A 25999-nucleotide genomic window follows, 5' to 3' on the forward strand; every position below is an offset into this window, starting at 1 on the left:
AAACATGTATGCCAAAAAAAATATGTGTTACTTCAGGTAAGCACTCCTGCCTTCTGTTTGGGGAAACTGAAACCCAAAGTCGAAGGCGACATGGTCCTTTGAATATGAATTATTTGCATTATTTCTGAAAAAAAATATGTAAATAACATTTCCAGAAACATATCAGAAATATTTGATTATGTGGAATATTTTGCCATTCGGGAAACATGCCCCTCAACTCGTCTAAATGCCCTTTGACCGCCCCCCCCCCCCCCCGGAGATCTCTGGCGTCCCCCTTTAGGGGTCTAGCACCACGGGTTGGCAAACCACTGCTCGACCACACGTGTCACCGAAAGGAATAGTTTGAGCATCAGCGTTAGCGTGTTAGCTGCACTGCTAACACGTGAACTCCACATCTTGACGGATGTCCTGTGTCCTCGTGCGCGTCTGCTGAGAGACCCCGGAAAATCTGCGCCCGCGCGCGCGCTGCGAAATGGCACGACTGGCGGCCCGCGCTGTCGCCCTGACGACAGCGGGGGGGCCACCCGGCCACCCCGTCCCCACTGCCTCCAACAGCAGGATTCAGGGCCTGAGCCAACACCAGAGGAGCAGGGGGCCCCCAAAAAACAGGAGCAAGATGGCCGCAAGATGGGAGCCCAAAGAAATATGCATTCCATCCGTTGAGATATTTTGTCCATGGGATGGACAACCAGCGATTCCGGACTGGAATTCCACTCATCTGCGGGGGTTTCCCAACACGGGGGCGAGACCCCCATACGGGGACGCCAGGGATCGCATAGGCGGTCACGATGAGACTTTGAATATTTCTATTCCTCACTTCCTCATATATTCTCCCCAATATTGTTTATTTTCAGGGTCATTGTATATTCACTTTATCATTAATAATATTTATATATATTTTTTTTTAACTTGATTTTAAGGTTTATTGTATATTGCCAGTTTTACCCATCAGCTTGTTATTTTTGGGTTATTTGGTCCAATTTTATTATCATCCATTTTTAGGTCACATGTTATTGTATAGTGCAAAAATCTTTCACAATTTTGTTTTTATTATCATTAGCTCCCTCACGTTTTTATTTCTAATTCCCGAATATATTATTTCAAATATGAGGATGATTGTTCATTTTAGGGTTACTTCTATTGGTAATTCTGCCAATTTTGTTCATTCTTTTTGAGGTCATCCTTGGGTTTATTATTGTATTTTGCACGTCGGTTCTGTTTGGTTGTTCATTTTGGGGTCTATTCTGTCTTTGTATAATTTTTGCCTCCTGCCTCCTCCTTTAACAGCAGCTCAGACTGAACCGACGGCGCGAGAGGAGGAAACCACAGCAGGACTTTGACAGATCCCTAAAAAATGGAGCAAGATGGCCGCCTGCCAAGACGGTGGCGGCGGGGGGTGGGGTGTGGGGGTGGGGGTGTCAGGGCGCGGCCGGTCGCGCTTCGGATCAACTCTTAAGAAAAAACTAATAATATTTTACCCTTGTAGACGGATGGACAACAAACTATTTCCGACCGAAAATTACCTCAACTGCGCTCCACTACAGTGGTTTCCCAAAGCGAGGAGCTAGACCCCCATAGGGGGACGCCAGAGATATCAGGAGGGGTTGCAATTTCCTGGTTGTTCCTTTTGTTTATTTTCGGAGAATTGTTGATATCTTTTCATTTTCATGTTTAATTTTATTCGTTATTGTACATTGCTATTTTTTCTACTTTTCACAAATTTTTTAGGCTTACCGAATGGTGCTGATTCTTTCCCATGTTTACTATATTACATTATAACTTTTGGACTTGTTTTTTATTATGTATTATATCTTTATTATGATATATTTTACTCCTAATTTTAATACTAATTCCAATTCCTTTTGTTGTCTATTTTAGGTTTATTTTTATTATTATCGTTTATCTTTTGGAGAGTCACTTGTTTTTTACTGAAACATTTTCGGTTTATTATATAATGCCGATTTTAACATTTTTGTCGTCTTTTTTGGGAGTTTTATTGAATGTTGCATTTCACCACAACTTGACACTAATTTAGTCTTTTAGTGTTTATCAAATTTATTTTGTGTACAAATGATACAATTTCACAATGATTTTTGGGTTTGTTTTACCACTTTTGTTAAAGTTTTTGCAGGGCAGGGTTTTTTCATTCTTTTTATGGCATTTTTAAGGGAAACGTTCAGCCCCCCAAAAAATAATAAGAAAATCCACAGGAAGACTGCAGACATAAGTTCTAGTTTAGGGCCGTAAAACCATAAGACTGACACACACACACACACACACACACACACACACACGCACATAAAAAAGCCACCCCAAAAACAGGACTTCAATTATTGAAAGCCTGACCAGCCCCAAAAAAAGAAAACTGTTGTGTCTAGCCACAACATTGCATTAGTCGCGCTCCAGTGGAGTGATGTCGCTACCGGCCTCCACACACCCGTCCACATTCCCCCCGTTTCGTCTCTACTATTCTAATGTTATTGTTTTGGATATTCTAATTCTAATTCAAACGAATCCCACTGACACGCGGGGTGTAAACGATGCACCGTGGGGTCAAATTTCACAGTTTTCTTCCCCAAAAACTCATTGTTTGAGAGACACAAATGCAATGTTAAATTTACTTTAATGTAAGTGGTAGTAATCCGTCATATTATTTTGTTTAAAATAAATCTCATATGTAATCATAAAAAAAATCATAAAAAAAAACCCACTTTATATATATATATATATATATATATATATATATATATATATATATATATATATATATATAAAAACAGCCATTCTATGTTTTAGGGTTATGTACAGTATGTGATCATGGCTATGCTCTTTTAACACTGTCGGTGGCAGGGTCCGCCACGCGCTAAAAGTGCAACGCAGCCGGTGAAATAAGATACTGTAAAGCAGCCTTTCAGGTCATTGCGGTCGGTAAACTGTGGATATGGAAGAAACATTCATAGATATAAGAACAAGAAATATCCACCTCCGCCTCCAGTGACCAAGAAGAAACAAATCCAACGAATGGATCAGAAGGCAAACCTGCGAGAAAACACAATTCGGAAAGACGAAACAAAACAGCGGATAAAACATTGTCGTTTTCAATGGAATTCAGGGAATTGTAATTGTAGATTTGTCGACTATATCATCAGTTGGTTAAAAATATTTTAAATACGTTGGTTTATTGCGTATTATTTTGCTAGCTTTGTAGCCCGGATCGGCAAAAAAATAATACGTTTATATTCTTATTTATTTATTTATTTATGATCTTAATACTCTAAGCTTTAGTTTCACATGTGGTTCAATGCAGTGAAATATTAAAGACTGCAAAATAATCTTTTTATCAGTTAATAAAATCTGAAAAATATATAAATGAAAGATATATATATATATATATATATATATATATATATATGTATATATATACACATATCCAAACGCATAACAAGAAATAAAAAAACATATATAATCTATTTTTCCTGCTGTTTTTTTCTGATAGTTTGAAGTTAAACATTGTATTTGATGTTATTATGGGAGGTTTAATATAGTAGGGTGATGTGAGAATAACCCCTGCTGTCTCTTACTGTCTTCTATTAGTATATTTTATTATACTATATGTATTAGCCCTCGAATGGGATCCTGAGATTATACTGGAAGATATTAAGTCCCCTTCACCACCACCCACACCAAGCCTTCACCTCCACCCTAACCTCATAGTGTCATAATGCTGGGGGCATCCACCAGAACGGAGAGCTGACGGAGAGAGGGAGAGAATTTTGAGTTTCGGGATGGGATGGGGGGGTGGAGGGGGGCTCATAATGACAGCACATGAAATATTGACCACCCCCAGCACCCCCCCAGCTCCCACTTCTGTGACTTTATCAATTATTGAAACACGGACGATGACGATAGGGTCGAGATTTGGCGAAAAGAGAGAGTTCGGCCAGCGCAGCGACGAGTCCATAATAGTAATGTTAATAATAATAAATAAAACAAACAATCACAAACACACTCCCCCATTTGGCTCCGTGTGTGTGAGAGAGAGAGCGAGTCTGCGGTGCATTGGGCTCGCCGTGTTCTTGCGGCCGTGGGGCGTCTGTGCGGCTGCCAGGCATTTCCCGATGCTCGGAGGCACCAGGATATAATTCTGACCTCATACACCGTGACCAATTGGGACCAATCCCGTGCACTCACGGGAGGACACATTACACACACACACACACACACACACACACACACACACACACACACACACACACACACACACACACACACACACACACACACACACACAGCAAGTATCGCTTCGAACACACCCCTGAACACCCTCCCTATGTCCTCTATCACAGGAAGAGGCCACGCGTCGTAATTGCTGTTGCAATTTTCGTCAACTTGCAGTGATTATGTTTTGTCAAATACATAGTTGTCGTCCAACTCCATGCTTCTATGGTTATTTTTTACCGTGTACATGCTGTTGTCTGACTCTATGTGTATTTGTCTCACCCGTGGCGATTCTCCCCCTCTCGGAGTAGTAATGATGATCAGTTGTTTATGGATCACCACATGGTCAGATGGGGGGGATCGGTGGCGTCCTGGGAAACAGAGACGCTCTCGTCATCCTACAGGTCGTCCTCACGACAGAGTCATTACAGCAGTTGCTGATGATTTAAGAATGAATAAAGAGTGACATTGCAGGTTGAGGAGTCGAACTCCACTTGCAGACTAACTCTGTCCTAGATGCAATAGAACAAATACTCTGTGTTGTATGCCCAGCATGCTGACAGCACAGGAAATATACTGCATAGTAATCCTTATAGATTTAACAATAAACGAGTCAAAATATGCCATAAACAATAAAAAAATTTCAAAAAATAAACAATTACAAATAGAAACATTGCAATATACAAAAACCTAATGACAAATAAACATACACCCCAAAATAATAAAGAAAAACAAAATGAAATAAACCTGAAAAAAAACAAGAAAATAATTGGCAGTATAGAATATAAATAATTGTAAGCAACAAACAATAATCAAAAACAAAATATAGAAAATATAAAAATATATAAAAATAAAACAAACAATTTTAAAAATTAAAACTATGAACAACAAAAAAATTGTCAATATCTAACAAACCTCATGTTGAACAATAAATAAAAATTCAAAAATTTAAAAAAAAAAGATGAAAATATAAAAAATATAAAAAGATATATATAAAAAAATAAATCAATAAAATTAAAAAGGAAAAAAAAAAGAAAGACAATGATGACAAGAAAAAACAAAAATGAGACAAGGAAGAGAAAAAAGGGTTGTGATAGGAGGAGGCCGATGGAGGGATGGAGTGATGGCACAGCACAGCTTGGGTGGAAAGAAATATCATTTGAATGTCAAAACGATTCTGTCAGTAATATCTTTCCGGGGGAAAAAGGCCATGATTGGCTTTGGGGGAACAAAAGGAAATGACTTAGTGCCAGACCATAATATCGCTCCTTTTAAAGTTTAAGGTCGCTCTTGATAGCTGCACGCGTCTCACCGAATAAACGTCTTTTTCGAAACGCATTTTCCATCTCTCTCTCTCTCTCTCCTTCTCTCTCTCTCTCTCTCCCCTTCTTCCCCCCCCCTCCCTCCCTCCCTCCATTTAGGGGGATGTGACATGTGAAATTTCCCTTTATTATTATTATCATAATTCCCCCCGCTATTTTGTGACCCGACATTATCTAACAATCTCGCCCTCAAAGGGCACACTTTTGATACATGGCTTTATTCCAAAATGAGCACTTTTGTTTCGGCCTTTTTTGAAACACTTTTTTTGTTTTTTGAAGGACGGTGAGAACTGACTTTTTCCACAACTGGCGCCCCGGTTTCCCAGCCTCGGCATTTCAAACACTCAAAGAAAAATGAGTCCTTGTCATACAAAAGTAGAACAATTTCCCTCCCCAAAAATGTACTTCAAGCAGGCAAGGAAGTACTCGGGCCCGTCAAAAGTCCCAAATGGAGGAAATTCAAATACAACTCAAAAAAATACCGTCGTCGTCCCCATTACGTCTCTTTTTGAATTAAAAAAAAAGAAAACATTGAAAACTTCCACCTTCACTTTTACCCCCCTCCCCAATGTGGCTAGCGTTGACTCTAATTGGGGATAAAATAACTTCTTCTGGAACTTTCACCGTCACGTCTGACACGGGGCGCCCCACCCACTTCAACTGGCAACCCACATTGTGGTTCCAGGGCGACATCGTCTTCCTAACCCTCCGTCTGTACCTCTAACTCCCAGTGTTCTCCAGCCACTAGTGTGCCCGGAAAATGTGTAAAATTCCGCTTAAAATAAATAAATCAAGGGAACTAGCTGTTGTGTTGCAAGATCAAAATTGCCAGGCTGCACTAGTTCATCTGATTTATTAATTTTATTCCATTCAATGCCTGCGCGTTATGCATCTGCTTCCTTGTTTTACTCAAGACGCTTTTATTTTGAAGTTAGCCATTCAAACTCCATAATCAAAGCGTCTTACAAATATTAAGAAATATTTTAAAAATTGAATACTTCATCTATTCACAATAAGAACAACAAAATATCCTCACCGCCTCAAGTGATCAGGAAAACAAAACGAAAAAATGGGTCCGACAAAGAAACTCTCTAAAAGATTTGACCATTTCGAATGGAATTTGGGGACGTGCATTGAAATACACCCAACGCAAGTGTATCTCTGATGGATATCCACTTGAAGTTATTCTGATCAATCAACAAACATGACGACAGAAGTGATGACATCTTCAATGGGCAACTTTTTACTCTAGACGCTTTTGTTTTGGAGTGAGCCATTCTCACTTCAGAATAAAAGCGTTTCGAGTTTAAATATTGAATATTACATCCAACATTGCGCTGCCGGCCCCCAGCTCGTTGTGGTCAGTAACTTTTCCGGGTTAACATTCACAGGAGCCTCGGAAGGAAGATTTATCCAGGTATCCACCTCAGGTCACCAAGAACAAAAAAAAAACAACATATAAACCGATAAGGCCAAAGCCCAACACAGACGACGCTCAAAGCAACGCATTACATTCGGAATGTCTCTTCACAGTGAAATACGAGGCGATGATTTTGAATAATTGATCTAATAATTGACAGGCTACTAAGTAACATAGCGCTACGTAATGTACACATACTGTAGATAGTAAACGTATGTTATTTAGCGTCTCATTTTACTTTATTTTTCTTTCTTGACGGCGCTGTGTTTGCTGCTGTGGCATCTGAATTTCCCTCCAGAGATTGGAAAAGTCTGATCCCATTTCATCTTCATTTCAAGATTGCATTGAATTGCGCCGGAGCCCCACGTTGGGCCGGAATCCCACGTTGCGCCGATGTCCGCCGGACGTTGCGCCGGAGCCCGACCTTGCGCCGGAGCCCGACCTTGCGCCGGAACGCTTTTACTTCTGCTCTCCTGGGATGTTGACGCTTCCATGTGGCGCTCAGGACGTGAGGGACTTCCTGCTCCTCTCGTTTCCCATCAACGGCAGGCTGACGCAACCCGCTGTAAACGCTGGAACCCAGAGCGGCCTATTTTGGTTTTTAAATCAAAGGAATTCCACGGCTCAGCGGGCAGAAGCTAGGACCCAGCGCTTTGCATGAACGGAGAAAGGCTGAACCGCTCGCGCTCGGAAGACCGCTGGGGGCGGCGGTGGCGGCCTTTTTTTATTCTTTCTATTCATTGGATGTTGGTACTTGCCGACACTCACCTCCCACTTGTTTTCAAGAGCAATTAGCCTGGAAGCGGAGCGAGGGGTGGGGTGGGGGTGGTCCGCCACAGGGCAGGTCAGGTCGGAGGTGCACGCGGGTGGGGCCGGCGGGGGAGCGCCCGTGCTTCCATTTGACTTCCAGCTCAGAGTGCGTGGGCTGGGGGGGAGCGACGGAGCAACGTTGGAGGTGGAGTTCAAAACGTTTGGCGGCCCCTGGAGGGCGGTTGGGGGAGTGCAGAGGAGGGCGGGGCTTCATCAAGCGAGAAGGTTGGAAAAATAGGAAATGGAGGAGGGATGGAGGGAAAGAGAGGGAGGGATGGAGGGAAAGAGAGGGAGGGATGGAGGGAAAGAGAGGGAGGGATGGAGGGAAGGAGAGAGGGAGGGAGGGGAGGAGAGAGGGAGGGAGGGAGGGAGGGAAGGAGAGAGGGATGGAGGGAAAGAGAGGGAGGGAGGGATGGAGGGAGGGAGGGAGGTAGGGCTCCCATTGCTGTTAGTGCACAAGCTAACAGGTCAGTGCAGTCCAACAATTAAGACTTGAATATAATCCATCTACTGTATCTATCCATTTATCTATTCATCTATCATCCATCCATCCTCTAGTAGATAGACATTAAGCACAAAGTCCCTTAAACTGTATTTAAACAATCTCAAAACAGATTTTAAAGAGGTTTAGTTCACTTCAATCACCTCAACCAAACTTCTTCACAAATAATATTTATAAATAAAATGTATAATGTAATATTATATTAATATGAAAACTGTAACTACTAAACTAAACTAAACTATAATTCACATAAATAAAATATAATAATATGTATAGATAATATATAATTTGATAATACAATACAAGGTAATAATAAAGTAGTCGTAGAATTATAAGAAATATGATCATTAAATATAATTATAATTAAATATAAATTGTAATAAAATCATAATTTGATAATACAATAGAATAGTATAATAATAAAATGTAATATGATAATTAAATATAATAAAATGAGAATTGAATATGAATACAATATAATAATATGATAATACAATAGAATAGTAGAATAATAAAATATAATAAAATATAATAAAATTATAATCAAATATCATACATTTTAATAAATAATGATAAAATATAGTAAATGATAAATTAGAACTCAGCTCTACTAGAGCTTTAAAAATGGGAGGAGGCGTCACCAACAAAATAATGAGAAAACAAACTTCAAAGAGTTGAGGTCAGTGTTACGTGTCTCCCCTCCCTCCCTCTCTCCCCCTCCCTCTCTCTCCCTCTCTCCCTCCATCCCCTCCTCCCCCTTCCCCCTCGTACGTCTCTTCCCTCATTTCTTTCCATCTCTCTCTCACCCTCCCCACCCCTCTCTTGCTCTCTCTCTCCCCCTCTCTCCATCCATCTCTCTCTCCCCCTCTCTCCACCCCTCTCTCAATCACTCCGCCTCACTCTCCGCCATCCCTCCATCCCTCTGCCCTCCCTCTCTCCCCATCTCCCCCTCCCTCTCCCCCCTCGCTCTCTCTCCTCCTTATCTGTGTAGTAGTGTGTGTAGAACTTGAGCATCGTGCTCAAATAAACGCAGGTTTCCAAAATTCCCTCTCTCACTTTCTCCCTCCCTCTCTCCACCTCCCTCCCTCCCTCCCTCCCCCTCTCCCCCTGGGGGAAGGCAGGTCTCTCCTCCGCTCCTCGTTGTGCACAATGAACGAGTGGTAATGTAGCAGTTAATGCAGCACAGAGGAACATCCATCATCACTGACAAGTTAATGGCACTTTCATACAGGGAGGTTAGGGAGGGAGGGAGGGAGGGAGGGATGGAGGGAGGGATGGAGGGAGGGGGGTTGTCATCTTTCCCTATTCTCTCCATCCACCCCCCCCCACCACACACACACACACACACACACACACACACACACACGCACACGCACACACACGGGGGGGGGGGGGGGGGCGGGCAGATGCAAATTGAATGGTTTTCTGCAGGAGAAAAAGAAGAAAAGTAAAAGTGGGAAAAAGAAGGAGAAGAAGCAGAGACAGGGGCGGGACTTAGGGAGGGGCTGGGGGCGGGGCTTGGGGGGGTCCACTGGGGGCCCAGAGACAGGACCTTTCAGATTTTGCTTGGACTGCTCGGGCCCTTGACACGTGTTAATGTTTCCAACAAGGGTTGGGTCGCGCGCCGACACAATGTCACCTTGAAAGCATGACCTCAGCTGTACATTATGGCCTATATACAGTATATATACTATTGTAAGTCGCTTGTAAGTCGCTTTGGATAAAAGCGTCTGCCAAATGACTAAATGTAAATGTAATTATTCTCATGTATTGTACACCCTAAAGTTCAAGTTCAAGTTCAAGTTCAAGAGATTATTTGTCACACACACACACATACGGTCGTACATATATGTAGTGAAATGTCATGACACCCGGTGTTTTAAAGTAGAACAAATTCATACAAATGGACGCCGGGCCCTGAAATACATGAGGAAAAGATGGATGGCATCTTTTAAACGAGGGGGGTCTGTTGATTTAGGGCCTCTCTGAAGGAGGAAAAGGTCAGGAATCCCCGCTCCAGCCAACCACCGAGGCTTTCGGGAAGTGACGGCCCCGCCCAATCTAGCAGATGGACCCCGGGGCGGTGGTGTGTGGCGGTGGCTCCGGTGTGACTCTCCCGCGGTTTGATGAGTCCAGCTAAGGAGCGACTCCTTCTTACACTCACACACCACAGAACGCCAAGGAGGGAAACCCTGCACCGAGCCCCTGCACCCCTTCACCGAGGCCCTGCACCGAGCCCCTGCACTCCTTCACATAGCCCCTGCACCGAGCCCCTGCACCCCTTCACCGAGGCCCTGCACTCCTTCACCGAGCCCCTGCACCCCTGCACCGAGCCCCTGCACGGAGCCCCTGCACCAAACCCCTGCACCGAGCCCCTGCACCCCTGCACTGAGCCCCTGCACCCCTTCTCCGAGCCCCTGCACCCCTTCACCGAGGCCCTGCACCGAGCCCCTGCACCCCTTTACCGAGGCCCCGCACCGAGCCCCTGCACCCCTTTACCGAGCCCCCGCACCGAGCCCCTGCACCCCTGCACCGAGCCCCTGCACCAAGCCCCTGCAACCCTGCACCAAGGCCCTGCACTGAGCCCCTGCACCCCTTCTGCGAGCCCCTGCACCCCTTCTGCGAGCCCCTGCACCCCTTCACCGAGGCCCTGCAACGAGCCCCTGCACCCCTTTACCGAGGCCCCGCACCGAGCCCCTGCACCCCTTTACCGAGGCCCCGCACCGAGCCCCTGCACCCCTTTACCGAGCCCCCTTTACCGAGCCCCTGCACCCCTGCACCCCTTCACCAAGGTCCTGCACCGAGCCCCTGAAACCCTTTACCGAGCCCCCGCACCGAGCTTCTCACTGAGCCCCTGCGCCAAGCCCTGCATCAAAGCCTGCATCAAGCCCCTGCCCAAGCCCCTGCCCTGAGCCCCGCACCGAGCCTAGCATCAAGCCCGGCATCAAACCCTGCATCAAGCCCCTGCATTAAGCCCCTGCATGCAGTCCGGCATCAAACCCTGCATCAAGCTCTTGCATCAAGCCCCTGCATCGAGCCCGGCACCGAGCCCCGCATCAACCCCGTGCTTCGAACCCGGCATCAAGCCCTGCATTGAGCCCTGCATTGAGCCTGGCACGAGCCCCACATCAACCCCCTCTATCAAGCCCGGCATCAAACCCTGCACCAAGCCCCGTACCGAGTCCCCCATCGAGCCCTGCATCAAGCCCGACATCAAACCCTGCACCAAGCCCCGTACCGAGTCCCCTATCGAGCCCTGCATCAATCCTGGCCCACTCTTTTTGTGTTGCCGAGTTGACCTACAGGGTCAATATCCCCTGGAAATGCTCGCACCGGGAGGTAATGTCCGTCCCAGATTACAATCCGATCGATTCCCCGACTCCAAACGACCCAGTCTTCCTGAACCTTATGGTTGGCTAAACTCAACAAAGGGGTCTCGATAAGTCTCCGCCAGGTTAAACGCGTTGCTATAGGCCAGTGTTTCCCAATGGTGGTACACTTCTTAAAATCAAATGAAAATCAAACTGTTCTTACTATTTTGTCCTAAGTGTAGTTAGTAACGCAAGACTCTGGAAGGATTCGTTTGTGACAAACAATTATTTTAAATGACCTGGGAGTCGAGAGTCGCTCCGGCAAAAGAAACGAGCGAGCTGGTGAATCTTCCACCCCGCTAAAAAAAATTAAATAAATAAATCACTGCATCACTGCATAATTCATCACGAATGTGACTTAGTCTCCCAGAATAAATAATTTAGACAGAATTAAATGATTCCCGTGAGAATTCCGTTCAGGACTCGGAGCCTAACCATCTGAACCCAACGGACGCAGAGTCGGGGAAATGGAACGACTCTTTTCACGAGTGACTCGTCAAGAACCGAATCTGAAAAAATAAACTTAAAAAGTCGAACCTTTCACCACCACGTGCAGTTCTCGCTTTCAGAAGGAAAGGATCTGACGAACACGGAGGAAACCCCGACTCCGTGCGGAGGACGAGCTCGTTTCCGCGATGGAAACGTTTTGAGTGGAAGAGGAAACATCCTCACTGCACACGAGCGCACAGCCGACCACAGCCCCCGGGGCCCCCGTGGGAACCGCTCCCAGCGGGGGGGTCGTGTCCGTACGGGGCCGGATGCAAAGCAGCGGTCCCATCGGTCCCGACACCAAACGAACCGGTGTCCCCGAACGGAGCGGTCAGCTGAGCTTGGAACGGGTGGGGGCCCGGCTCAGCATGCTGCTGCCGCAGGGCTGGATGGGTGGATGTTCTGCGGTGGGGTTAGAGTGGGGGTGGGGGGGGGGGCGCCCACACAGCTTCATGCCGTGAGCACATTGCATGTGTGGCGGCACGCGATGAGGAGGGAACCCTTCTGAGAAAAAGAGAAAAACAAGAGGAAAAACACCGGCTCGCCCGCGCAAGCATCACACACACACACACACACACACACACACACACACACACACACACACACACACACACACACACACACACACACACACACACACCCATTGATTATTCTCTGCCCGACACTTGAGTGGGGAGGGGTGACAGGCGGTGTAGGTCCATCCCATAATAGCCAAGACCAGACACGGAGCAGGGTGACCCAACCCACCCACCGCCCCCCGCTGGGTTAGCGTGTGCTTAGCCTGTGCTTAGCGTGTGGCCAGCGTGGTCAGCAGTCACCAGGTGCATGTGGGAGCTGAGTTGATTTATTTTGTGGATAAAAGATAAAAAAAAAAAAAAAAAAAGATCTAAAACAAACAGACAACACCAAGGATCATGAGGCTGCAAGTCCTCCACCGCCTGCAGGGGCAGCAGACCTAGTGTAGGGCTACTAGTTACCGTATATACTAGGCAGCATAGTGCTACTACACTGCGTTCCAAATTATTATGCAAATGATATTTTTCTCTGATTCTCCTAAATAGTCGATGTAATTGACAGTCAGTATAATTTTCAAGTCATCAACCGTGATGGTATCATTCAAATGTTATTGAACAAACCTCCCAACCAAACAGTATTTTTTTCAAAAATAAAAAACTCAAAATGCACTGTTCCAAATTATTATGCACAACAGTTTCAAAACATTTTATAGGTTGTAAAGAACTGAAAATGGTCGTTTGTTGAATGTGCAGCATGAGGAGTCATATTTACTGGAATCAAAAGCTATTTCAATCAAAAGCATCTGAACAGGCCAAGTTCCATGTCAACATAGGAGCCTTCTTTCATATCACCTTCACTGTTCTTGCCTCCATTGAACTTGTGAGTTTCTGCTTGAATTTCTTTGCAGGATGTCAGAACAGCCTCCCAGAGCTGCTGGTTTGATGCCAACTGCCCCCACCCTCATAGATCTTTTGCTTGAGGATGCTCCAAAGGTTCTCAATAGGGTGGAGGTCAGGGAAGGATGGGGGCCACACCATGAGTTTCTCTCCTTTCATGCCCATAGCAGCCAATGACACAGAGGTTTTCCTTGCGGCATGAGATGGTGCATTGTCAGGCATGAAGATGGTTTTACTACGGAAGGCCCGGTTCTTCTTTTTGTACCATGGAAGAAAGTGCTCAGTCACAAACTCTATGTACTTTGCCGAGGTCATTTCACCTTCAGGGGCCCTAAAGGGGCCTACCAGCTCTCTCCCCATGATTCCCCAAAACATGACTCCGCCACCTCCTTGCTGACGTCGCAGCCTTGTTGGGACATGGTGGCCATCCAACCATCCACTACTCCATCCAGGGTTGCACGGCACTCATCAGTAAACAAGGCTGTTTGAAAATGAGTCTTCATGTCTTTGTAACGGCATTTTAGCAGCTGTTCTCTTCATCCCATGAATTGTTCTGGCAGAAACCTTCCTCATTCTGCCTTTATCTGCACCCGTCTGTGCTCTGAATCAGCCACAAATCTCTTCACAGTACGATGATCACGCTTAAGTTTTTGTGAAATATCTAATGTTTTCATAGCTTGACCAAGGCATTGCACTATTTGAGGCTTTTCGGCAGCAGAGAGATCCTTTCTCTTTCCCATGTTGCTTGAAACCTGTGGCTGCTTCATAATGTGGAACGTCCTTCTGAAGCAGTTTTCCTTTAATTGGGCTCACCTGGCAAACTAATTATCACAGGTGTCTGAGGTGGATTCCAGTGATGCAAAGAGCCCTGAGACACAACACCATCCATGAGTTGAATTGAAAAACAAAAAATGTAATGTTTATGACACTTTAATCCAATTTGCATAATCATTTGGAACGCGGTGTAGATAGTGTGGGGATAGTTAGTGTAGTGTCACTTGTAATCATAGTGCTACTAATTAGTGTCATGTTACTAGTAACCATAGTGCTACTAGTGAGCATAGCGTTACTAGTTAGTTTAGTGCAACTAGTTAGTATAGTGCTACTAGTTAGTGTAGTGTTACTTGTTATCATCTGCTACTAGTTAGTGTCGTGTTACTAGTAACCATAGCGCTGCTAGTGAGCATTGCGCTACTAGTTAGTTTAGTGCAACTAGTTAGTATAGCGCTACTAGTTAGTGTAGTGTTACTTGTAATCATAGTGCTACTAGTTAGTGTCATGTTACTAGTAACCATAGTGCTGCTAGTGAGCATAGCACTTCTAGTAAGTTTAGTGCTACTAGTTAGTGTAATGTTAAGTGTTATCATAGTGCTACTAGTTAGTGTCATGTGACTGGCAACCATAGTGCTGCTAGTGAGCATAGTTAGTTTAGTGCTATTAGTTATTGTAGTGTAACTAGTTATCACAGTGCTACTAGTCAGCATAGAGCCACTAGTTAGTGTAGCGCTACTAGTTAGTATAGTGTTACTAGTTACCATAGTGTTACTAGTCCGTGTGGTGCTACTAGTTAGTGTAGTGTTACTAGTTACCAAAGTGCTATTAGTCAGCATAGTGCTACTAGTTAGTGTAGTGTTACTAGTTACCACGATTATACTAGTGAGAATAATGCTACTACTCAGTGTAGTGCTACTAGTTAGCGTAGTGATACTAGTAACTGTAGTGCTACAAGTCAGTGTATTGTTACTAGTTAGCTTTGTGTTACTTGTTAGTGTAGTGCTACTAGTAAGTGTAGTGTTACTAGTTACCATAGTGCTTCTAGTCAACATAGTGCTACTATATAGGGCAGTGCTACGAGAGTGTAGTGCTCCAAGTAAGTATAGTGTTACTAGTTACCACAGTGCTACTAGTCAGTGCACTACACTAATGTGTACAGATGTTTCATTGCTTATCTCTCATCCTCATTTGTTTTTCTGCGTTTCTTGCTCTTACGTCTGAATTTCCTTCCAGAGATGGAGTCTGATGTCACCCGAACCAACCAGGCGTTGAACCGTGGCCACCGCCCAGATTCCAGCCCGCGCACAGCAGGGAGGCCAGGGAGGCCAGGGAGGCCAGGGAGGCGGGGGCAGCCTCCCTGGCAGCCGGGGCTGAAGAGTCCCCCCTCCTTTAAACCCGTCATCGCACCTAATTTCCACAATCACAGCAACCTGACGGGGAGCGGCGCCGCGCGCATGTGAACGCCCCTGCCTCTCGAGTGACATTACTATCGCCATGGCAACAGAGAAGGTGTAGCTGGAAGCAGCCTCGGGGCTTTCAGGTACGACGCACGCACGCACGCACGCACGCACACACACACACACACACACACACACACACACACACACACACGCACACACACCTCGCCCTGCATGCAAACAAACATAATGAATACATGAACAGAGGTAGATGAGTATATGCAGCGTCCCACCCGTCCATGAAATGCTGCAGCAGAATGAGCCGGTTTCATGGAACAGAATGGGAGCGTGCGGGATGAAGAGTCAATAAAATGTGAAAAATGGCCGACGCCGGCGTCTGCCGCAGTGATTTATTATTATTTTTTTTTTTAATGGATCACAAATAACGGAAAGCAGCTCTCGTGTTGCAAGATCAAAACTGCAAGGCTGCACCAGTTTATTCGATTTGTCGGTCCCAGCGGAACGGCAGCGGTTGCGCTCTGAAAGTGAGAACCGTCCGTCGCGATGAAAGGTTCGAGTCCTTTTGGGGATCCCTCCGCCCGCTTCTTCCCCCAGCAGGGACTGCCGGGCGTCGGCCGCTTCGACCGCCGTGACCTCGACGGACGTATAAATATTTATCCAAGCGCCTTCGTCGACGCCCGTCCTCATCGCCAAACACTGGAGGTTAATACGTGCGCTCACGAAAAACGCTGCTTCCAGAACAGATTCAATCTATTTTTTGTTTTTTTTGGTTTATTTTCAGACAGATACAGTAGGCATGAAACAGACTCAAAAAACAAAGAAATAGAAATAGTAAATACATTTGGCAATGTTCAATAAAAATAAACTCTAAGAATAAACAAGCCTGAATTTAATTCAATAATCATATAATTAACATCAATAACATGTTGCAAGCTATTATGTGATTTCTATATGTCCATATTATAATTATATATTATGATTTGAATATATTATTATTATTATTATTCCTATTATATTATGTTTTCTATACATTATTATTATACATAATTATTATTATATATAATTTATTATAACTATTATATTTTGATCTGTATATATTATTATATTATGATTTGTATATTATTATTATTATTATTATTATTATATCAACTCGTATGAAACGTCCGACTCCTACGAACCGTCCGACTCTTGCGACTCGTACGATGAGTTCTGAAGCATCTGAAACGACCATCTTGTACGAACCGCCCGACTCGTATGAAACGTCTGAATCGCCCGACTCGTACGAATCTGACTGGTACGAACTGTACGACTCGTACGAACAGTCCAACTCGTACGATGAGTTCGGGAAACATCTGAATCGCCCGACGCCTACGAACCGTCCGACTCTTGCGCCTCATACGATGAGTTCTGAAGCATCCGAAACGACCGACTCTTACCAACCGTCCCACTCGTTTCCGTTCCAAAGAAACCGAGGTCCGGCCTCTGAGCCGCGAGCGAGACGCTAAATGACAGCGCAGGGTTTTGTGCATGTTGGACGAGCGGCTCGAGCTCGTGATTATGGAAATATAAAAAAAAACAAAAAACGCCCACGGGAGCGTTTACCCAGAGCCGCCGACACCAAACGGCCCCGTCCTCCATCACACCCACACCCGTCCCGCAGGCGCCCAGAGCCGTGGGCTTCTCTGCTTCTCCGACACCTTAAACCCTCCTCCCCTGGCGCAGGAAAGGGCATCGTGGGTAATATGACGCTCCTACACCCATGCAGACATTTCTGGGATGGACTGGGGCCGCGCTGCACACGTCATGTCTTTTGACGATCGACCGTCGGTCTCCTCGTTACAGCCCATCTTCACAAGCAGGACACGGGCGCATCCTTTCGTATCGCACGGCGTTACACGCCTCTGACCGGCGGCGGCAATCTGCCGTCAGTTGTTTCTGAAGACGACCGCTGGATCCGGTAATAACGACCTCTCTGCCCGGCTTCGCGTTGTCCACTGGTTCTAAAATCATGTCAAGTCAATATTTTGTTTCCATGTTTTCTTGGACTGAGTGAGGAGTCGTGCGTAGTAAGCAGGATAAGGTGCAGCCAGACGTCATCAACGCTAAATGACCCCCTGCGGAGGGATTCTGGAGGACCTCATCACCCTGCAGGGGGTTATGTTGTGATAATGACCGGCTGGCTGTGCGGCACATTATCCCTTAAAATTCATATAAGAGTGCGTGGCAATAAAGGTTGTCCAGTTGCCTTGGGCAACCGGGGCCATCGGCAACTGTCTTGCACCGTCGGGTTGCCCCGTTGTCAGCCACTTTGAAATTGTCGAAATGTGAAAAATAGTGGAATTGGTGAGAATAATAAAATAGGGATTTTAATTACATAGAAGCTTTACCCAAACATTATTAAATGATTACAATTTGGCAATCATGTGGTCAGCCTTGGCAACCAAGAAAGGATTTACGGTTGGCAACTCGGCAACCACTTCTAAAAGTGGCCCTGGACAGTAAAACACGACATAATATAACATCATGTCATGTTGGAAAGCTTATGTTTACATGATTTTTTAATGTTTAATGATGTTTAAATTCTAAAGCGAATATATAACTCAAGTGTTACATATTCATGGTGACACCTTCTGTTTTCACGTTATTATCACATACTGAGCAACTGCGACAAATTGGGATAAAATGAGGAAAACAGCCAAATCAAAACGTTTGACGTGTTAATTAAATCTTCCATTCCCTTCACTACGTATTTAACTGTAGCAGCACGAACCTGAGTGAAAATAAATACAGATGAAAAACTAGACCTTCGTTCGTACAAACATCCTACTCCTACAAACCGCGCCACTCCTACGAACTGCCCGACTTGTACAAACCCTACTACTCCTACGAACCGCCCCACTCGTACGAACCCTCCTACTCGTACAAACCGCCCGACTCCCACGAACCGCCCCACTCCTACGAACCCTCGTACAATCTGTCTGTCTTGTACAAAAAATAAATAAAAATCACCCCCCCAAAAATAACCCCCCAAAACAAAAACCTCCGTTCATTGAAATAGTTTTTATTTATATTTTTTTATTTATTTCAGAGGAGGAGAGCGAGGCCTTATCTCCAGAGCGGGCGAGCGAGCGAGCGAGCGAGCGAGCGGGGGAGGATCTTATCTAACCTTTCCTGCCTCATGAAACATTCAGCATCCTGGACACCAATCTGCGAGAGGGGGAGGGAGGGGTGAGACGGAGAAAAGAGGGAGAGTATGATCAGTATTATCTCGCCCATTCAGCGGCAGATCTCAGACACACACACACACACACACACACACAGAGACACACGCACGCGCGGAAACTTTCATGTTTTATTTATGTGTGTGTTATTTTGTGCACGTGCATCAGTGTGTGTGCACCGATAACTCAAACACACACACCGTCTGTGTGTGTGTTTTCTTATGTGTGTATGTATCAGTTTCTGTGTGATATACTGTAAATGTATGTGTGTGTGCATGTGCGTATCTGCCCAAGTCTATCTATTTGTGTCCGTTTTGTGTTTGTGTGTGTGTGTATCTATGTCTGTGAGTGCCTGTGTGTATGTGGTTGTGTGTGTGTGTGTGTGTGTGTGTTCGTATGTGTGTGTGATCTGCTGATGTGTGTGTCATTTGCTGTGTGTAATTTAGCGTTTTTATTTGTGTGTATGTAAGTGTGTGTTTTTAGCGTGGGCATATATCTGTGTGTGTCTGTCCGATACACACACACACACACAGATACAGTATGTGCAAAAACACACAAAGTGTATATGTGTCAGTTTGCGTGTGTGTGTGTGTGTGTGTTTACATCTATGTGTGTGTGTGTGTCTACATCTTTGTGTTCAAGTTCAAGTGTACATCTGTGTGTGTCTATATGAGGCGTGCACCCTAGCTCGGGGTGGCAGGTTATGTAATCAGTGCAAGGTGCCGTTGGGGTTGGAGCCCTCGGGGTGGGTGTTGAGCTGGTGGAGGTTTGGGTGGTGGAGAGGGGCGGAGTCATGTCCCAGGGGGGCTTTGAGGAGTCAAGCGGCGGCCATGACAGCTCTCCGAGCGCCGCGCGAAGGTCTCGGGAAAGCTCCCTGTCAACCTCCCCCTCAGCCCCCACCTTTCCCGGTGGTCTCGGGCGGAGGTTTCCAACGGCCAGGTAGCCGGGCAGCCGGGACAAAGCCCCGGACGTGGCGTAACCTTAGAGGCTGACGGAGGTGTCACCCGCCCTTCTTTTCCTTTGTTCTGTCTCCCTTTATCGCTCCTGTTCTCACGGCTTTTCTTTCTTTCTTTGGACGTGTGTCCGGGTCGAGTCAGAGACCGAGGCGAAACCTGGATTATCCGGCGGCCATCTTTCAGGCTTCCAGACAACAAGACTCAGCTTCTCGTGCTCCCAAATGCCTCTTGGCCCCCCCGCTGGAGGTCTTATTGATATTGTCGGCAGTTGGTAACGACATGGAAAACACACACAAGTACTTCACAATTCCTACCGGGATCCCGAGGGATTTCCTGAAGGAGGTCCAATCAAAATATAGAGTTCCGAAGGGAAACGGTGTTGAAATCGTACAGGATTCCTATCGAAAGTCTTAAAGACAATCCTGCTGTGTGGGACATCCAATCGAAATCCTGTCAGAAATGCACGACGGCATCATAGGAATCTTCTCGGCTCCTATGGGATTTTGTATATTTCCTGTAATATTCTACAGTATCTTTCCATGGGAATCCTATGTTATTCTATATTTCCTGTGCTATTCTGTCGTATCGGTCTATATTAATTCTCCAGGATCCTATAGCATTTACTTTGCATGTAAATGCTATAGGATCCTGGAGACATTATGAGCTCCTATGTCATCCTATGACATGAGAGCATCTTTCAATGGGAATCCCGTAGAATCCGGAAGGCAACGTTGCCATCGTTAACGATCACCTTTTTTTGCAGTTTGCAAACGCGAAACAAAGGAAGCTTTAAACTCTCAAGCATGGAAAACGGTAAACGTCCGGCCGAGCAAACTACTCTGGATCTGGTTGAAGCTCTCGCATCTTCTACGACATATTTGGTGATGCCAAGTCTAGACACAGGTCATCCCACAGCCACTCGGGAGCAGGATCTGTCTGTGGGACTGCGTTTTTTGGAGTCGGTGTAAAACAAAGTAAATGAAGCGATGCTGGTATTACCATGTTGACATTAACAAGCTAAAATTGAGTTTAAATTCACGCCCGGGGCGTTGAGGTTCATTGCATATCGCCGATCTTTTCTGGTTAATGCTTCATTTTTAGGTAAATGTAAATTGTTGATTTTAGGTTTATTAACACATTGCCAATTGTATTGTCTAAATTGTTTTCCAGCCCATGTTCTGCCAGACCTCCGGTTTTACTCAGATTTTTAATTTCAAAAGATTTAAAAAAAATGAACCTTCCAGGCAGAAAAATACTATTCCCATGTGCCAGACCATAATAATAATATTAATTATACAATATAATATATCAAAGGAGTCTTTAAATGATTAAATCAAGGTTTTTCTTTTGTTATTTTACATTAATGGGAGTGCGCCGGGGATGGAACTTAATAATCTATAAGTCTAACTGCCGCCGCAGGTAGCCACTGTACACTGGGATGGATGCACGTTGCCATGGTTACTCACGCCTCTATAAACAATGACTTGTGGCCCACAGTGATATCCGCTCCGCACGTCAAATACAAGAGAAATGACAGGAATGCTCTTTGAAGTGTGAACACAGGAAGCAAATGTATATCTTTAGATAGAAGGACAGACTGTATATAGAGGGAAATACCTGTGTGCAGACGTTCCTGTTATATAATCCTTCTTCTCATATTTCTCATGATTGAGGGAGATAGCCCTACGGGTGATGCCACGATTCGGGTGCTTTTTCGCTCTTGTAACTCTTAGTAATAAACTTTGTTTATTTTAAAGTTTTTATAAAATGATTTACTTTTAATAGTTGAATAGCTTTTGAAATTTGACACTAACTCATTTATAACCAATGATTACTACTACTACTACTAGTAGGGGGACGGTAGCTCAGGAGGTAGAGCTGGTCGTCTAGTAATCTAAAGGTCGCTGGTTCGATCCCAGGCTCCTCCTGCTAGCATGCTGTAGTGTCCTTGAGCAAGAAACTTAACCCCTAATTGCTCCTGATGGCTGCGTCCGTCGGTGTTTGAATAATTGTAAGTCGCTTTGGATAAAAGCGTCTGCTAAATGACTAAATGTAAATGTAAATGTACTACTACTACTACTAATAATAATAACAATAAGAACAATAATTATCATAACAATAATTATAATTATTATTAGGGTTGATATTGAACCGGTATGTCACAGACATCTCGTGGTTGAAGTTTCGTCCAAATCGATCCACATACGGAGCAGAAGTTAGTGAAAAACTTTGACCCCAAATATTCAGCTGGTCCTAGTTGACTGATACACTATTCGTAAACAAAATGAACCAGATGATATTTACAGTAAGATGCTTCATGATGTCATCATACTGTTTACTATAAATGTACAGTTTCTGATTCACAATGTCCATTGGCACCGTGTCCAGTGTGCAGTGTAGACTCCAGCACTCTGTAGTGGATCGACATTACAAGATATTTGTTTACGTATATATTTATGTACTTTCTTACCTGGTAGATGTCTGTAGATCCCTTTGTTTGATATTTTATCTCTTTGGTCCCTATTACTTTGCCGGATTCATGAAAAATACAAATAGTCAACAACACTTTTTTGTCCACGTCGAGTCGAATCCATTCAAATACACGACTGAGTGATGTGTTCAAGATCCCGCGAGCTGTCGGAAAAATAGAAGCGGACGGCTTCTATTTTTCTAATGGTAATTACACACAGAAACACCACAACGTTAATTCGAGCACTATCATAAATCTCCGTAAATATGTCACCATTGATGCAAACGAGACCCAACGTCACCTGGCTTCATGTACTTAGATACAACAAGGTAAGTTATAACAATGACAAGGTTTGGTTTCAAGTAAAAAATAAAGTTGTTTTTTTTGAAGAAACGTCTTGTATAAACAGTTTCCTACATCTAAACGTAGCAGATTTAAATGAAAAGACAGAAAAGATTGGGAAGTTCTTCCATAATAACACGTAACTAAAACCATATACTGGACCCTGTATTGCTGCCTGCAGCTATATTTATTATAATTATTATTATATTGCCAAGACCATTTTTTTTTGATATTTGAATAGCTTGTATATTTTTCTCTGGTTTGTTTAAGTCTTATATACAACACGAAACACTAAACAACTCAAACTTCCCGTATATTTGAGTTTTTACTCGAAAATAAAGCAGCGGCAGGATCTTCCCTGGAGCACGCATTAAATCTCCGATCAATTCCTGTCGGAATGAAGTGTCCCACGCCATAAAACCTCCCCACAGTGGGACGGACACACACACACACACACACACACACACACACACACACACACACACACACACACACACACACACACACACACACACACACACACACACACACACACACACACACACACACACACACACACACACACAAAATCAACATAATGATTTAATTCCACTCGATCAGAGGCCATATTTATTATCTCTCATCCTGACAGATGACAGGGACGAGAGCCTGGAGTTTAATGGGTTTCTGATGGACACATAATGAGTGATTTTTTAAACCACTATTTAAATTTTAATTGCGACGCTTAGTCGAAGCCACTGTTTGGCTTACTATGGATCCACCCCGAGGACGGTCCCCCCCCGTCGCCGCACGACACTGACACCCTTTCAATCAGCAAGGACGTCCCAGTCAGGTGCTGTGCTTATTATCGTGGCCTCAGAGCTGCCGGACGCGGGACTGGATTCGGACGGTTCGTTCACGGTGAACAACTCCTGACGAGTTGGGAGTACGGGGGTCACTCCATTAAAACACCGAACGCAAACAAATAATGATAAACTCATAAATAATCAATCAGTAAATAATTACACAAATAATTACTGAGGACATTAAAGCCCAAGAGCGGGAAAGGCCAAGGTGTTTGGCACAATTCACATCCAAGGTGGCTTCACTCCCCGCGTTTGCCCCAAAAACTGAGCTTAGACTGAGTTTGATGAGCCGTGCGAGAATTCCATTCACAACTCAAGGGCCCGAACCGACCGTTCTCACCCTCAGCCGTCGCTCAGGAAGGTCCGCCCCCCTCGCTCGCCTAGCGACAACTGAACCGAACGAGGCCGGAGTCGGAGCCGACGGAGCGACTCATTTCCCCGAGCGACGCGCCGAGAACCTTGCACCACGACTAAAAGTCGTCACTTTGGGAGCGGGACTCGAGCTCGTCCCGGTCAAACGCCGAGCCGCTGTTGTGCCGGGAGCCGCAGCCCGGCAACCTTTCCGCCCGGCCACGCGGCGTTGACCTCCCCCTTCTTTTGGTGCCTTTTAAGCGGGATTTCAAAGCCTTCCGACGGCGGCGGCGCGAAACGAAACGCGGCGACAGCACGAAGCCCGCCGTGCGGCAGCTCGCCGCAGACCAACGGCGCCGTCGCGGCGTTTGTGGTTTTTCGACGCGAGAACACGAGCTGCCAGGGCTCTAATTGAAGGCCCCTTGAAATGTTCCCACCCCCGCGACGGGGAAAGGTTAATGCGGCACCGATTACCCGGAGCAGGGCCTCCCCGACACACGCTCCGCTGCCGTCTTTCGTTTTCTCTGAATAAATATTTACCGGGGGAGTAAGAAGCGCCATGCATTTAGATCGAGTCTCGTTCGTCTACGCCGGTGTTTGTCCGATGCGTTTTTTCCCTGCCACGGCTCACTTTTTTTTTTTTACAACGAAATAACTTCCCTCCACCACACGGTACCAGCACCCTGCCGGCACCGAAAACACGGCAGAAAACCCATAGAACTGTGATGGTTGTTACGGTGAACCGCACCAATCGATGAACGAGTCGCTCGTATCGAACCCATCTTCACAAATGACTCCGGATTCTGGAGTCGCTCCGGCCAAGGAGTGAATCTTCGACTCGCAAGGTGAAAATAAGTCACTGGGAAGTAAATAAAAGTTGTAAACTCATTCGTACTTCTCCGGCTATGGATAATGAAGTGAATGACGAGATATTAGTTTCAAAGTATGTAGGAAACTTTTGACTTGACCGCCGCGGAAGAGAAACGCATTGACAAAATCTGTTGAAAACACGTCAACAACTCCAGTGTGGGGCCACGACGGGGCTCCGTGCATTCGGCGTCTTTGGAGTAGCAGCAAAACAAATGGTTTGGAGGGACTGGAATGATTCAGTCTTTGTGAGCGCCCCACTCACGCCTGGGAGCCGAACCGGCATGCCCCGGCAGCGGACAAACCCAGATGTTTCACTTTCCAATGGAATTCTGGGACTTTGAGTACGCCCCCCCCCCCCAAAAAAAAACTGCATCTGATTTCCACTTTGGAACATTCGACCGCAGCCCTCGTGGACCGCGGGAAGGTTCCCTTTGAGCCGCTGTCATGGCGAATCCTCGGTTTGACTCGGTGCGAGGACGCTGCTTTTATTGTCCAAATCACTGACACCTTGACCCGGACACTGAGAGCGGCGACCCTGAAGCAACCAGCTCCGCCCCCACCGCCCCCCGGACGGAGGCTCTGATTAAACACCGACCCGTTCATACAGCGAGAGCCCCTGGGGGACGCCACGCTCGGGGGGCCGTTTAGACCTTGCAACGTTTAATAATTCAACTTCATTTTGAATCGCTGAATCCAGGAAAACTTGCATTGAAACATTCAAAAAGCTGCTGTTTGCCCGCCTCAAGTCACAATATCACACGTCTGTGTAAGGTTCTGTGCTGAAGATGGCTTCAATGAGTAACAGGGTTGGATTAACAGGGTTGTAGTAACGGGGCTGTAGTAACGGGGCTGTAGTAACGGGGTTGTCTTAACTGGGTTGTCTTAACAGGGTTGTCTTAACAGGGTTGTAGTAACGGGGTTGTAGTAACAGGGTTGTAGTAACAGGGTTGTAGTAACAGGGTTGTCGTAACGGGGTTGTCGTAACGGGGTTGTCGTAACAGGGTTGTAGTAACAGGGTTGTAGTAACAGGGTTGTAGTATCAGCGCTGTACTTGCAGAGTGACCTTCTCAGTCTCCATCACAAAACCAGTGAAAATACAGAAAAACCAGGGATAGAACTTACTTTACTCCTCCCTCGGCATACTGGGAGCCAACCGGAGACTTGTGGGATATTCCAAATACTCCATCGGGGTGAGCGCAGTGGATTGA

Source organism: Zeus faber (assembly GCF_960531495.2).
Source record: "Zeus faber genome assembly, chromosome: 22".
In the NCBI taxonomy this organism is placed as follows: domain Eukaryota; kingdom Metazoa; phylum Chordata; class Actinopteri; order Zeiformes; family Zeidae; genus Zeus; species Zeus faber.